General features: G+C 45.5%; 1 protein-coding gene across 1 annotated transcript in view; it reads right to left on the reverse strand.

Moving 5' to 3' along the window:
- Positions 1–13245, reverse strand: part of CYRIA (CYFIP related Rac1 interactor A) — a 64682-nt gene extending 51437 nt beyond the window's left edge. Inside the window, 1 exon segment of the mRNA XM_083495729.1 lies at positions 12984–13245. The gene's annotated coding sequence lies outside the window, so the exon portion shown is untranslated.
- Positions 13246–16073: the final 2828 nt, after the last annotated feature.

Genomic DNA, 16073 nt, shown 5'->3' on the forward strand with positions numbered 1-16073 from the left:
AATTAAACCCTTGTCAAGTTAGCTATTAATCCATATTAAACTTTTGGCTATTAAACTTTTGGTTGTGGATATTACTCAGCAAAGAGTTCCAAAAAAACAACAACACCCCAGGTCTCCTGGAAGTTGTCTTTTTATGTTTAGGAAGCAGAATTTTTGCTGCCTGCTAATTGCAGGAAGTCTTGTATCCAGTTTTCTGAGCTTGGTATGGTCCATGCTTTCCAATGCGCTTGCTTGTTTGTTTGTAGAATTTGTAAGCCACTTGATAAAATGAAACTTTCCCAATGGATAAAACGTTGCAGATTTGTCAGTTTCGCTGCTAGCCTGGCTCAATGGAATCATTCTGTAACAGTCTATGTATGTCCTAGGATGCTCAAATGTCCCCGTCCCCCCCGGAAAAGAAAATATTTCATTTTTCACCAACCACATTTAGTTATTTTCAAGGGTTGGGGGATAATGCCTCTGCTCTTCCCAAATCAGAAATTCTCACCACTGTTTAATCCAGGAGCGAACAACAGGCACACTGGGCTCTGCATGTAAAGCCCTGGGTGATTTGTGGTAGACCGAGGGTTTGACACCCAACTGTTTAGCAACAGCAAAATGCCTTTTTGCACCTAAATTGGGCTGCTGCAAAGAAGAAAGCTAACCAGAAGAGGACTTTTGTGCAAAGGCCCCGTGGGCTCAATTCAGTTCTGGATCTGAAAACAAATTCCTAGGTTCTGAATGTGCCTCAAGGCACCCCGTTCTTTAATTCTAATTGGATGTCTTTTAAACTTGGCTCTGAACAATAGATTTGGGGGTTTTAGGGCAAAATATAGCAGATACATCAAGAAGGAAGTCTGCCTAATATATTCAACATCCTTTCCATTCCACATAATGAAGACTTCGCTACTTAGGACTAAGCCATCATACTCCTATAAGGCTTGATGATAGGGCAGTTCTGCGGTCTGACCCCCACCGGCTGCTCCTGCTAGCAGATTGCCATCTATTTCACGATTGTGTGAATAGATGCACAAACTTGCTTCTAAGGAGAAATATTCTTGCAAAGACATTGCTGGTCTGAAGCGATGTTCACTGGAAAGCACTCAACAAGACATTAAAAGCTGAGGAACTATAACCGCAGGTACTCTTCAGAAAATACAAAGGGAGCTTTAGAAATCGAGGAATTCTGAACTAATTAAAACATGGTTTCGATGTGCTGAAGCAACGATGAATCCCACCGCAATCTATCTCTCAGCATACTACGATTAGTACTGCTGGGATATTCAAGCTACCAGATTTGGCTTCTATCTGTGCATTAAAAAATAAATAAATCCTAATCTGTTTCTGAGCTGTTCTGTGCTTTCTTCACTTCCATCTGTAATCTGGGTTCCAAGCTGCTCAGTATAAAATGGATAAAATGTGCTTCCTTTTCACTATAATGGGAAATCTAAAAAAAGGACTGTAACTTTTTTCTCTTTTAGCCAAAGCAGATTAAATTTACAGGCATGTGAGCCCCGCCCACCTGTGGATTATCCTGCTAGTATCCTGCAAACTAACAGGTCCAGGGGCTTTTTGTGGGAGAAGTAAAAGGCACTTATTTTCCACCGTAATCCTTTACAGGGAAGGGAGGAGAGGCTCCTCTCTTGCTCTTTCTCACCTTAAAATAAACAAGAGGCAACAAGTGGTGTGTATTTTTGACTGCCCATTTTTATAGCCTTTCCAGTGGTCGCTTGTGTTCTCAGAATTAGACTTTACAGGCCTCAAATAAGTCCTTAAAATATGAGACTGTCTAGAACTCTGCCTGCGAAGTTCTGAAGAGATCTGGGTTTTGTGTTTTTATTAAAGCAGAGCAACACAGAAAGTTTTTTTTAAAAAAACAACAACCACACACACAAACACAACTAAGCTTTTAACATGTTAGAAAGTCATTTGCTGCTGTGGTTGAACAATGAACAAATTGACAGCTCTTGCAGTGCTCCCCAGCAACATTTTGGGTAGCCTTATTTCTTGGAAAGCACCTGGAGCCAGAGAAACGTAGAAATATAGGAGAAACAGAGCTACACAGTGCTCACAATTACAGAAACAACAGAGTGCCACAAGGCTTTGTGGAGGCCCTAAGCTGACTTGTCTGGGTGTGAGTGTGGGTGACCTTGCAGTCTCCAAATAATCTCCAAATAACCCTGATGTGCACCCTTAGTATATTCACATTATCAACGATGCTTGATAGGGGGAGCCTTAGCCCTCAGCCATACGGACCATGCGACCACAGTTTTAGAAAACAGAGCCTGTCAGAAGAGGTTGGCTTCAGTGAAGTGTAAGCTCAGAAACCGCAGAAATGAACAGCAACCAAGCAACAACCCAGAGCATTCATTAGAGAGATGGTTCCCTCTCCTCACGGCCCACCCTCTTTAAAAGCTTTTGATTAATCTGACATGCTGGACTACATTTTTGACTGCTGGCAAAATGGAAGCGGTGGCAAAACAATTAGTCCGTACTTACCAGTCCATTAGTGAGAAGACTCCCCCCCCACACACACACACACAAATTACCACAGTTACAGATGCTTCAGAGCAAAAGGAGCAGTAGCTAGCATGACTCTCAACTCTCTCATGTTTAATGATCACTCTTGTACCATGAATATCCAATGACCTAAAAGTCTCCATGAACAGAGACAGTGTATAAAATTATTGTAGTCTTTTTGGGGAGGTGAAAAGTGAGGTAGACATTTTATAGCATGATACATAAATATACTGTAATTAAAAAACACTATAAAGATGTGACATGGAGCCTGGCAACATCAACCCCACCATGTGAGAATCCCTTGCAGATGACTGCAGTGCCTGGAGACAGTCAGGTTGTGCCTGGAGACAGTGAGATTGTACCAGCAGTCACCAGAGGAGAAATAACTGCTGGAAGGAGCACAAACAGAAGAAACATCCTAGTGCATCTGTAACAAAGAAACCGGATGCCTTCATCTGCCCCAGCTGCAATAAAGCATGTCTCTCCTGTACTGGTCTCTACAGGTACAGCAGGCGCTGTAACTCTCCAACGGTTTGACTTTAACCCTGATGGCACATTTCCCCATGTCTCAAGAGAGTGATGGATGCCAACTAATGAATAAGCCTAAAAGTTTATGGTTCCATAACATGAGCCACCACGCTTGGAACAAAAAGTAACTTTGAGCGAAGCAGGTTAACTCTCTGAGAAAATTCTCAAGGAAAATATTGTGGTTTTTCTAAAGATCACCTCTCATGACTAAAGTTAACTTCAAAACAAAACCAGAGCAAAGCCTAGCACACACACACACACAGAGAGAGAGAGAGATTGTTTTCACGTTCACATATATTAAAATCAATAGCACCACATACCATCAAATATACTTCAATGATAATGTAAATACAATAAAGTGCAATATTGTTTAAGATTATAAATCTAACCATTACACATAATAATAGCTCGATACCATTCTGAATTAATTTTACAGTGAATATCTAATCCATATATATTCCTCTTAAAGTTTATCAATCATATCATTGTCATACAAACCATTTCCCCCCCGCCATCCCATAACTGAATGAACTCTGTAACCTTTGCCATTTTTACAATACTCTGTTCAGATTTTAAGCAGCCACAGCTCCAGCATACCCTGTCCCCTCCAAATTGTAGCCATGAACTTTTCTGGAGACGATCATAGTTTCCATACTAGCTTGTAAGCAGAGTACAACCTAGTTAGAACACTCGCTGCATTAAGGAATACAGGGAAATTACAGTACTATGACCCTGTAAGTGTTGCTATGGACCCATCACCATTAACTTCAAACTGATGCAATTTCCAATCGTTAAAACATTTCTAAGGCAACCTGCTTCCAGAGAAAAACAAGAGAGCCAATACAGCCCTAAAGCTATACATGCCATAGAAGGCGAGACTTCACTAGAATTCACTTCTATTTATCTGCTCAATACTTTTCCATTGGAAAGCTTAGAGGTGCATCAGTCATCTGAGCTCAGTTTGCTTAAGTGCAGCACCAGTGTGCTACGGATGCTAGGCTAGGCAGTCTAAAGATGTGCATAGCAAAAGGAGGGAAATGTGTTTAAAAAGAAAATGTGTGTCCCGACTTTTGGGGCAGCTTCATGTTTTTATACAGAGATCATTGTCCACATAGCCTGTGATGAGGCTGTATTTTAATGTTTTAATGTTGTATTTTAATCTTGTTTTTAAGTTGTATTCATTCAACTTGTTTTTATTATTGCTTGTTAGCTGCCCTGAGCTTAGCCTTGGCTGGGGAGGGCGGGGTATAAATAAAATTATTTATTATTATTATTATTATTATTATTATTATTATTATTATTATTATTATTATAGCTGGAAACATATAGAATGCAAAGTTTAAAGTGCCGTTGCCTATCGTGATATTGACATTGGAAAAGCATTGGAAAAGCACACCAGATACATTTCTAAGCAGCCACCACAAGGTAAAAGCAGTCTTGTGATTCAACCTTTTTCCCCCTTTATGGCATCAGCTGATGTTGCCCTCTTACAATCAAAACCGCATCTCAGTTCCACAATGATTATTACTATGCTAGCACAGTTCAAGGGTGCAACAGCTGTACTGTGGCCCTGCACAAGCTCACAGAAAAGCCGTCCTACCTCAAATTCAAAGACTAGAGTCTTAAGTATGCTATTAAAAAAATATGCAGAAACAAATTCTATTTATTTCCAAGTCACCATTTGTGTTGGACCCTGAGGGCAACTTGCTTTGATTCACAAAAGCTGAGAGAAAGGTGGATCCCCAATGCTATTTAATTTTATAACAAAGTAAAACAGCCCATCCCAGATTTATAACTTGTCTTTCAAGCTTTATTCACACATGGATTTGCCCTCCTATTCTAACATTACACAGTAGTTAATTGTAACCCAGGCATTTTAATATGCTTTCTACATTTGCCGTAGAACAGGTATGGGGAAGCTTTGACCCTCCAGATGTTGCTGAACTACAACTCCCATCAGCACCAGCAAATTTGGCCAATGGCCACAATTCACTTGAACCTATACTCTTATTAATAAGAGTGGTGCAACATCCAACAGTTAGAGACGCGGGTGGCGCTGTGGGTTAAACCACAGATCCTAGGACTTGCCGATCAGAAGCTTGGCGGTTCAAATCCCCACGACAGGGTGAGCTCCCGTTGCTCAGTCCCAGCTTCTGCCAACCTAGCAGTTCGAAAGCACGTCCAAGTGCAAGTAGATAAATAGGTACCGCTCTGGCGGAAAGGTAAACGGCGTTTCCGTGCGCTGCTCTGGTTCACCAGACGCGGCTTAGTCATGCTGGCCACATGACCCAGAAGCTGTCTGCGGACAAACGCCGGCTCCCTCGGCCAGTAAAGCGAGATGAGCACCGCAACCCCAGAGTCTGTCACGACTGGACCTAATGGTCAGGGATCCCTTTACCTTTAACATCCAACAGTTATACCAAGTATGATTAATGTAATGGCCCTAAGTTCATCAGAGAGAGTGGAAATCATGGAAGAAATTGGGTCACATTAAAAGAGGCACTGATAACTTTGATCAGCAAGATGGCAAGCACGCAAATGCCTGCAAGAGAGAAACCAAAGCAAGGGAAACGAAAAGATGTGAAAAAGGAAACTGATTATCAGTATGTATCAGTATAAAGAATTGGTTTTTGCGGTGGTGCTTTTTTCATCCAGAGTTTCCAAAAGAATCACTTGCCTTCAACTATTCATTATTTGCATCAACAATGGCAGCTGAATATTTAGATGCGAATGCAGATTGTGATTGATAAAAAGAGCTAGTTGTTCATCCGCACCTTAAAAAAAGAGCTACTCTTCTCAGGCTAGTTGTTCATCCACACCTTAAAAAAAACAAGCACAATATTAAGATGCAAGGAAAACCACGTTTATGTACTGTGTAGCCTGGTTCTCTGAATATTTATTTTTAGCAACCACTTTGCATAACATTTGGGTAACAGAACATACGGTTTTGCAAGCATGCAAATTTGGAGAAAATATATTTTGAGCACAGAGCCTGGCAGCAGGAAAGCCACGTTTTAGGTGCGTCTTGTCCCTCTGAACACACCTCAATCCATCCTGGCTCAGCTACTGCGCTAATAACCATTGGGTAAGCCTCTTCAAACAGGGCTCCAAATAATTCTTATATTCTACCATAAGTAGGCAAATTCAAGCAAGTGGCAGAGAAATGTGATTTACAAAAGGCAGATGGGAAAGAAGGAGCAAAAGCAGCGAAAGTCTCAGTAAAAATTACAACATGGATTTTTTTTTGCACACAACTGACCACAAGTTTGGAGGATAAATTTGTTCCATGGAAGTCAAAAACCAAACCCTCCATCATTTTCTTTTTAATATTCAGGGTTTCAGTGACCAGCTGCACCCACCCAGTGCCATGATGTCATAATGAGGCATTGGCAAGGCTTTAAAAGACCAAATGGTGCCTGCCTGTGTGTGAGAAGCCTTCAAGGGCGGAGTTCACACAGCAGAGGTCCTCTCCTACAAGAGATGCTAGGAGACTTCGTACCAGCTCAGCAACTGCAAATGAGTAGGGCCACTGCAAGTCAGATTCAGCCCAAATATTTAAAGCACACCTATTATGTAAACCACATTGACAGTGTGATGCAACAGCAAATGAAGCTAAGGCTATTCTAGGCTGCATCAACAGGATTCTAGTGTCCGGATCAAGGGAAGTAACTCAATTCTGCCTTGGTCAGATCACACTTGGAGTGCTGTGTCCAATTCTGGGCACCACAGTTTAAGAAGGGGGTTGACAAGCTGGAACGTGTGCAGAGGAGGGCAACCATGAGGACCAAGGGTCTGGAAACCAAGCCTAATAATAACAATAGCAACAACAATAATAATAAATTTTATTTATATCCCGCCCTCCCTAGCCAAAGCCGGGCTCAGAGCGGCTAACAACAGTAAAATAATACACCAGTCTAAAATCAATTCATTATACAGTTCAAACCAAATTAATAGCAACCATTGGGCCAGAGTTCAGTGAGGATTACCAAAGGAGGGAGTCAGGCTGTGCCCTGGCCAAAGGCCTGGTGGAACAGCTCTGTCTTGCAGGCCCTGCGGAAAGATGTCAAGTCCCACAGGGCCCTAGTCTTTTGTGACAGAGCGTTCCACCAGATCAGAGCCACAGCCGAAAAAGCCCTAGCTCTGGTTGAGGCCAGCCTAACCTCCTTGTGGTCCGGGACCTCCAAGATGCTTTTGTTTGAAGACCGTAAGGTCCTCCGTAGGACGAACCAGGAGAGGCGGTCCCGTAGGTACGAAGGTCCTAGGCCGTATAGGGCTTTAAACCAGCACCTTAAACCTGATCCTGCACTCCACCGGGAGCCAGTGCAGCTGGTATAGGAACAGTTGAGGGAATTTCCTATGTTCAGCCTGGTAAAGAGTAGACTGAGAGGAGAGGTGATAGCCATCTTCAAATATCTCAAAGGCTGGGAAGATGGAGCAAGCTTGTTTTCTTCTGCTCTGGAAGGTAGGACTCGAACCAATGGCTTCAAGTTACAAGAAAGAAGATTCCGACTAAACATCAGGAAAAACTTTCTGACGGTAAGAGCTGATGGTCAGTAGAACGCTCTCCCTCAGGAGATGTGGACTCTCCTTCCTGGGAGGTTTCTAAGCAGAGGTTGGATGGACACCTGTCATGGATGCTTTAGCTGAGATTCCTGCATTGCAGGGGGTTGGACTCAATGACTCTTGGAGTACCTTCCAACTCTACAAATTATATGTTTCTATGAAAAATACAATGAATACTACCAGGACTGGCAGGACTTGCCCACAATTGCCTATGGAGCGGTTTGTGCCCATGATCCTCTGCTTTCACATGGTCAACAATTAACATAGACAGCCGCGCCAGTCATTATCTGAATGGCAGTGCAAGTGAGCAAAACAATTGGGTATTTCTGAAACTGTGTGCATGTTATGCATGCAGAAAAGTGAAAACAGAGCCCAAAGAACAGGGAAAATGTGGCTTTCTAAAAATTACTTTTTAATCTTGGAGAATGCAGTTCTTAATGTTAGGCCAAGTTTACAAACCTCGATTTACTTAAGCTAAACAAGAATCACAGGGTAAACACATGAGAGAAATTTTATTTTGACCTGACCTGTTTTATACTTCAGAGACACAAGTGTAAAGGTAAAGGTAAAGGTACCCCTGCCCGTAGGGGCCAGTCGTGTCCGACTCTGGGGTTGTGCGCCCATCTCACTTAAGAGGCCGGGGGCCAGCGCTGTCCGAAGACACTTCCGGGTCACGTGGCCAGCGTGACAAGCTGCATCTGGCGAGCCAGCACAGCACACGGAAATGCCGTTTACCTTCCCGTTAGTAAGCGGTCCCTATTTATCTACTTGCACCCGGGGGTGCTTTCGAACTGCTAGGTTGGCAGGCGCTGGGACCGGGCAACGGGAGCGCACCCCGCTGCGGGGATTTGAACCGCCGACCTGACGATCGGCAAGTCCTAGGTGCTGAGGTTTTACCCACAGCGCCACCCGCGTCCCTGACACAAGTGTAGCCCATCACAAAAGGAAACACAAAATGGAATTTCATAGTAACACAGGGAAGGAGAGTATGAGGTTAACAAGTTCATGAGGGGGTTTGTCTTTCTCCTGCTATGACACCAAAGGTGTATGTAAAAAGAGACACGCTGGTGTGAAATGTATTAACAGCTTTTTTTCTGCAGCAGGTGGGAGGGGTTTACCACCAACTTTTGTTTCTGAGGAAGAAGGTGGGAGCATGTGAAAAAGGGGAAAGGGGCAGGGAGCGACACAAAAAAAGGAGACACAAAAATAGGAAATGTTATTTTCCTTTTTTACATGTGGCTCCATGCAGAGGTGATTTTTTGCACTCACACTTATTCTCACTGTACAACAATGGGGGGTACACAGAAAAGCACTCTCTTAACAACACGGGAGTGGGATGCGTAAAACTAACTTGGGCAATTAGAAAAATAATGCTAAAAGTCAACTTCAAGTACAGTGGCGTAGCGTGGGGGGTGCAGGGGGGGCCGGCCGCACCAGGCGCAACATCGGGGGGTTAGGCAAATCCACGGGTTAGGGGGCGCAAATCCATGGGTTAGGGGGCGCAAATCCACAGGTTAGGGGGCGCAAACTACTTGCCTTGCCCCAGGTGCTGACAACCCACGCTACGCCACTGTTCAAGTACGACGACAGTCCAGTATAAAATATATAAATGTAAGGGCAGGAATATGGGGTACTAGCAGAACAGAGCTAATCACATGTATACTATACGTGCCATTTTGTTGCTGCTCTTGCTAAACAGCTGGAAGTCAAGATTCCTCCCTGCGAATCGCTGCCCACCGTTGTGCTTCAGGACAAGGAGAGGTTGGTTTGTGCCCACAGCTAAATTCTAACAGCTGCCCAAAGAGAGAGGGGGGGGGACTAGGAGTCAGACTAAGATACAGCTGTACATTTTTAAAGAAAAGTGGGTACAGTACACAGCTAGTGAGATTTCTCCTCCTTCCAGGAGGAAAGTGAAACACAGCAAAAATACTGAAATCTTACTGAAGCACACGAGATCCATATAACATGAACAGAATCCATATACATGAAGAAAACTGAAAGTCGACACACCCAACAAGAGTTTGGGTCCTCCTACTGAGGACACAAGAGGAAAGAAGACCCAGTGCTTGAAGCTGGCAATGACTCTCTTTTAAAGTGAAGCGATTCTAATTGTGCAGGATTTGATTGCATTGCTCGACCATTCTCTGTTTGCCTTGTCCCTCTAGTATGGCCTGACACAAGACAGTAAGCTGTCTGGGAAATGGATTTTTCCAGCGCTTTGCCAATATATTAATGAAGATCCTGGAACACAAGAGCCCTTGTTGGCACCGCAAAGCAATACCATGACCCAAATAAATAGCAACCATTAGGAAGGATCCCAGGCACATTACCAGCTCATGACACCCCTTCCTTGGGGGGGGGGCAGCCTCTTTTTGTATTTGAAAACTTCTGTGAAGTCTTAACTGCCGAATCAAACCTTGTTTTGAAAGCTAAGGCGATTTTAACCCGCATGACTAAAAGGGAGAATGCAGGTTATATGGAGGCAGAATTAACTCTGCCAGCTTCCGTCTTTCTAAAAATAATTTTCAGAAAACGCTTTTAAATCCATCGGAGCTTCTAAAACATAGCCATAATTTGGAGTAATGCTGTAATTAGTGGCAATTTGCTCCATACAGTGAGCAAGAGCAATGGGAAATGTGTCGTGCATACAAGCCTACACAGTAGTTTCAGGTGCTTCTGAAATTTTTGCTACAGCCTTAGTGTAATGACAGCCATACACTGCTCTCATCCAAAACCTGACCAACACTTTGAATAGAGGACAGAACCACTGAAAGTTAACACAAATCGCTATGTACACAAACACACCCTTTCCCAATTCAACCGGCAAGCTCAAGAAACCATCTACTGTGTGCAGCTTAATTTCACGTGCAAAACATCCGAATTCCAAAACTGAGAATGGGGGGGGGGCACAAAATGTACAGCAAGTGCAAATATTCAACTTATACCTAGATCAGGCATCCCCAACGTTCAGCCCTCCAGATGTTTTGGACTACAATTCCCACCATCCCTGACCACTGGTCTTGTTAGCTAGGGATCATGGGAGTTGTAGGCCAAAACATCTGGAGGGCGGCAGGTTGGGGATGCCTGACCTAGATCTTTCCATATGCATTAAAAAATGTCATGTGAAGTAGGCCCAATCACAGTATCCAATCTTGCAGCTGAGTTGGAGCAGTGCTGTTGGTACAGAATACAAGGCGGTTCCAACCAGCTCCAGGCGGGGAAAGGTTTGGATGACAGAAACAAAGCTCCGCCTCCTCGCCAGCCACCACCGTCCAAACTGAACTTGCATGCACACACCCCTGCAGCTGATTTAAAGTAGAAACAAAAATGTATCAGGAATCATGGATTTACCACAAGTGGCCTTTCAGATGCAGTTGGACTAAGACTTGGAACATCTCTGACCACTAGGCATGCTGGCTGGTGCTGATGTGAGCTGCAAGTCCCTTGCTCTGGACGCAAGGTGCACTTTTGACCATTTTCAAACTGCTATCTATTTTTTTTATCCTCACCCTCAACAAATACTTTTCTTTGTGTTAATGCTCAAGCTGTATTTATCTTTTCCCAATGAGTGTTTCAAGAATACTCATTCCGGCAGACGGCAGGTCTGTCATCAGAATACAGATGGAACATCTTCCTGAGAGGACTGTACCATGTACTCATTCTGAGAGGACTGCACTATTCGCCCTTCCTAAATACAAGAACTGGTTCTTCTTCCCCAAGCTTTGTACGTCCATTCCTTTTGTGTTACCTTGGCATTCTCTCTTACCTACTGCCCCTCACGATATTGCTTTAGGCACCTGCTGACGAACACTTTGCTGTTTGGGAAGCAGGTTCAGGAACACACGCATTTAGCTACCTAAATTGGCTTCAGTTTTTTCCACTGATTTGCTATTTGTTTCTTCACGATGATGGTTTTATATATATTTGTTTTTGACGGGTTCGTGGATTTCAGCTATGTTTTATCTTTGTTTACATAATTTCTAAGCAAAGACATTTATGAACACCTATGCAATCCACCCCTTTTCCATGGTAGGTCCTCCCCAGAGTTTGGTGGCATCATTACGCGGGGTTAACACAGGAGCCACATGGCTGCCACTCAAAAGAGTGCTATTCAACTGACTGCACACAGAAAGAGACGCATTGGGTGGCCAACAACCATAGCTTGATTGCAATGATCTGAACGCAGTTTCAAATGCATGCCGTTTATTTATTTATTTTGCCAGGCCTGAAATATCTCCACAAAGAACATCAGCAGGGTCAAAGCTGCTGGATACCACCAGTCCACACAATCAGATGCCGTCAAAAAAGCTATCCAACCGATATATGACCTCCTTATGTCGCGGTGAGAAGGATAACAAAAATGAGAATCGATACCAGCAAGAGGGCATCCTATGCTGCACATGAGGGGAGAGAACCAGGCAGAACAGAAACCAGATTTTAACCGATAAAAGGCCAATCCACCCTCAACAGGGTGGGGGGTGGTAAGGAAGGAGTATCAGAGGCAAAACACTTTAAGTCCGTCTTCCCCAAGATCCACAACAGGCATGGACCCCCAGTCCCATATCATAGACTCATAGAATTGTAGAGCTGGAAGAGTCCTATGGCTCACCTAGTCCAACCCCCTGCAACGCAGGAACTTGGCTTAAAACTAGGAGCGGGTGGGTTGCCGGAAAGGCACGTGAGAAGGCATCGCCATCTCTTTAATCCCTTTAGCAAGCCTTCCGTCCAAATCACAGTTCAAGCCGAGGTCACGGAGGAAGGAAGGAGACGCGGCAGCAGGTGCCTTTCGCCACCCGGGCTCAGCAACCCCCCACCGCCCTGCGCGCGTTTCGTTTTGGAGGAACGCAATGGGGGCTTACTCGCGAGTAAACACGGTCGCGCTTGGGATTCACGGGCGGGGCGCGGGGCAACTAAATAACCCCCGGGGTGCCAACTTGAATAAAAAATGGAAGGAAACATCGCGCCATCGATCACATGACGGGGAGCACTACCCACACCATTTGGGGACCCAAATTTTATGGGGGGGGCAAAGGGCCCTCGGCCCCTAGGACTTAGTTCCTACGATCCCAGAGAAGGAACGAGCAAGGCGAAAAAGGATAGAAACAAAAACAAGCCCGGGAGGAAAGGGAGAGACGTTGGGAGATGCCCAAACCCCGCTCGAGGCAAGAGCTACCCTGCTGGCCGGTGGCACCCCAGTGCGCGCTCCCCTCAGCCCGCCTTCCAGCGCAGCTCCGCCGCAGGCCGGGCCCCTTCCTTCCTTCCTCCCTCCCTCCCTTTCTTCCTCCCTTCCTTCCATCCAACGCAGCGCTTGATTCCCAGTCCGGAAAGCGGTGGCTCCGGGTGCGCCTCCCCGCGCCAAACCTCGCTGCGCTGTGCGCCCCGCGCGCCCTCACCGGCTCCTGGCGCTTTCCGCGCTCCTCCACGACACCGCAGCAGTCAGCGGAGCACTCAGCAGCCGTGCCCAGCCAGGCTCCTCGGAAAGAGGAGCCCACCCAGCTCCGCCAGGGAGAAAAGGGAAGAGGAGGCGGCCGAAAGAGGGAGGAGAGGCGGGCGGGACACTCCCCGCGAGCCGCTTCTCCTCGTCCTCCGGCGCGCTCGTCGGCGAGGGGAGGCGCTCCGGATTGCCTGTCAGCGATGGAGCGCCGCCGCAGCCCGTTGCCAAGGCAGAGTGGGCTTCTCCTCCTCGGCAGGCGATGTTTCCGTTCTCTCACTCTCACTCCCTCACGCACAAATACGGACAGCTAACACCCCCTCCCCCACCTGGTGTCCGGATTTCTTGGCAACAGAAAGGCGCAAGGCGGCGAACTCCATGGGATTAATTTAATTAACATTCAATTTATTAAATGTGTAGGTAGGTAAAGGTAAAGGACCCCCGGACTAAGTCCAGTCAAAGGTGCAGCGCTCAGCCAGTGTTTGTTCACAGACAGCTTTCCGGGTCATGTGGACAGCACGACTAAACCGCTTCTGGTGCAACGGGATACCTGACGGTGCCAGAGTGCACGGAAACGCCGTTTACCTTCCTGCCACAGTGGTACCTATTTGTCTACTTGTGCTGATGTGCTTTTGAACTGCTAGGTTGGCAGGAGCTGGGACAAAGCAATGGGAGCTCACCACCGTCACAGGGGATTCGACCCGCTGACCTATCCACCAGCAAGCCCAAGAGGCTCAGTGGTTTAGACCACAGCATCCCCCACATTAAATTTGTATACCGCCCTATACCCGTGGGGCTCGGGGTGGTTCACCACACAAAGCAGGGCCAAAACTAGGCTTTATTTCACCCAGGACAAAGACCCATTTTGGCACCACCCATGTGCGCATTTTATACCCTCCAACATTTCTCTGATGCAAATAGGGAGTCCTATTCAATAATAATAATATTAATAATAATAATAATAATAATAATAATAATAATAATAATAATAATAATAATAATACCCCAGCCATCTGGCTGGGTAGCCCCAACCACTCTGGGCGACTTCCAACATATATAAAACATACTAAAACTTAGGGTTGCAAATGTCAGGAATTTAATGGAGATGCTGAAGCTGCAAGCAGCGCCTGGGCAAAAATCTTCAAAATCAGCCCAAAAACGTCCGGTTTTGCAAAAAAAAAAAAAAAAAAAGGTAAAGAACTTTTCTGTCCAGATTTTCAGTTTTTGAAATATGGCAACCCTAATTAAACATAAAAACCCCTTCCCTATACAGGGCTGCCTTCAGATGGCTCGGGGGCCACATGACGTCTAGTCAACATTTCAATGAAAGGGAAGATGTGACCAGTGAATAGAATGCCGATTGTCAATATTGACCCCCTTAGATTGTCATATAGTTCTGGCTGCCCGACGGTTGAAAGCAAGTCTGCCAGCTGTTTACAAACCCCTCACCACATGGTTTCGCTGGGAAGGACTAGGCTTGTAATATGTGAGATAAGAGGGGCAGCCTCCAGCATACAATGGGCCCAGAGCCAAATGCCATCTAGCTCGGAGATGATTACGCAGCTCAACATAATCTCCTTATACAGCCTAAGATCAGAAGAAGAATGGGGCAGAAGAAGCGCAACTCGGCTGATTTGGGATGTGGGATTGGTGTGCTGCATTAGGAACAGGAGCCGGGAACCAGCATATGAGTGTCTGAACATCACCAGCCTTTTCTCCCCAATTATATTTTGTTAAGTTTCAACCCTGGGCGTAGCAGCTGCCCCCCCTCCCTCCCTGATCAAGTAAACAAATAAAAATACTTAACAAACCAGTTCTGTGTTGTCTATTATTTTACCTGTGCATTCTTCTTTGGTTGGAACTTCTTATTCCTCCCATTTCTGTGCATATAGAATCCTAGCTGGTGCTGTTACATACATAAACAACTTTTGATTTTAAATAAATAAATAAGTTCTGCCCCTATAATCCCTAACAGAAGTACTTCGGGCCCTTTTGATATACAGTGGTACCTCGGGTTAAGTACTTAATTCGTTCTGGAGGTCTGTACTTAACCTGAAACTGTTCTTAACCTGCGGTACCACTTTAGCTAATGGGGCCTCCCGCTGCTGCCGTGCCGCCGGAGCACGATTTCTGTTCTCATCCTGAAGCAAAGTTCTTAACCTGAAGCACTATTTCTGGGTTAGCGGAGTCTATAACCTGAAGCGTCTGTAACCTGAGGTACCACTGTACTCATTTTAAACATCTTTCTTTCTTTTCTTTTTTTGGTCTCGTCATGTATCATTTCTAAAAATACCCTTGCTTTCTTGCAAGTCCACCACATGTGGGGGGACGGACCCCCCTCAGCCTGTTTGCAGAACATCAGCAGCCTAAGAGGCCTAAAGAAGTGAGGCAAGTGGTGGGTGCTTGCAGAAACCATTTCCCTGCCATTAGCATCTGCATTAATCACCCGTGAAAGGAAGTTCCAGTTCTCCACACATCAGCAAAGTTTTCCTCATTTGGTTCTGGGGGTTTCTCCCGGGTTTCTCAGCCTGGGTTTCCCCCGAGTTCCTCATTCTGTATTCTTCTTTGCCTGGTGTGGATTTCCCCTGGATTTCCTTGGCCAGGAATTCCTTATACAGCATCACGATTCCCATACATTTGGCCCTTTGGCAAGTCTTGCATGCCTGCAGTTCTGGCTGATCCGCTCTCCCCTATTAACATGTCAGAAGTGAGCTCTCTGTAAACTTCACAGAGTAGGCAAAGGCAACTCTTTATTAGAAAAAAAAAACCAACCCCAGGATCTGCTCAGATAACCAGGTCTAACAAACACAGCAACTCTCTTTGGTAGGTCTTGCCCCGGTGAGGCAGAGACTAAAGGTCCCCGCCTTCCCAAAAATGCCTAAATCTCCTCCTCTCCAGGGTTTTCCCCAAGCAATCTGAGACTGTGCCAGCATGCCTACCTGCCTGTGCTCCTCTCCCTTCATTCCTCTGGGAGAGAGGAGGGGAGCTTGTCGTAGCAGAAGGGGGAGTCCCCCCTGTGCTTCTTCATCAGCCTCTGGGCATCCCTTCTCTC

This window comes from Podarcis liolepis (assembly GCF_965112155.1).
Source record: "Podarcis liolepis genome assembly, chromosome: 3".
NCBI classification, from domain to species: Eukaryota; Metazoa; Chordata; class Lepidosauria; order Squamata; family Lacertidae; genus Podarcis; species Podarcis liolepis.